We start from the raw sequence: 732 nt of genomic DNA on the forward strand, positions 1-732 counted from the left end.
ATTTTTCTTAAAATCACACATACTCACACAGCTCCATTTATTTATTTTTATTTTAGGCTCGTACCCTGTGATCTGACCTTCGCCTCCGTGAATCGTTGATAAGGACTTTGCACTTCATTCAAGGACGCGGTTCTTGCATTCACAAGCTCGAAGCGGGATTGGTGAGGAGGATGAGATGGCAGGTTTATATAACGAGGTAGGTTTCATGGGTAAATTTTACGTAAAATTGGTTGGTATAATGAGATGGCAGGTTTGTATACAAGGTAGGTTTTATGGCTAAATATAGGCCCTACACAAAATTAGTTGAATGGATGAGATGACTGGTAGTTTTTATGGATAAAATATACGCAAAATTTAAGCTTATACATAAATTGGCTTTGTTGATCAATGAGACGATAAGTTCTGTATATAAGATTGAATGAAAAAAATATTGGTTTATGAAAAAAAAATTCTCTCGAGTGAAAATAGATTTATACATATGGTGGGTTTACTGATAGCGACATATTTAGAAACAAATTTGTTTTAGAGATAAAATATATATATAAAAAGGGTTTTTACCAAAAATCGGGTTACACACAAATATACACAAAGTAAGTTCACACAAAAAATGGATTTATTTAAATATAAGACATAAAGTTCAGATAATGAAAATAATAAGAACAACAATTGTTAATGATGCTGAAACTGCTTTTCGATGAGGAGAGTATACCATTACTTGATATATTGTAAGTG

The sequence above is a fragment of the Penaeus monodon genome, chromosome 29 (genome assembly GCF_015228065.2).
Source record: "Penaeus monodon isolate SGIC_2016 chromosome 29, NSTDA_Pmon_1, whole genome shotgun sequence".
Lineage (NCBI taxonomy): Eukaryota > Metazoa > Arthropoda > Malacostraca > Decapoda > Penaeidae > Penaeus > Penaeus monodon.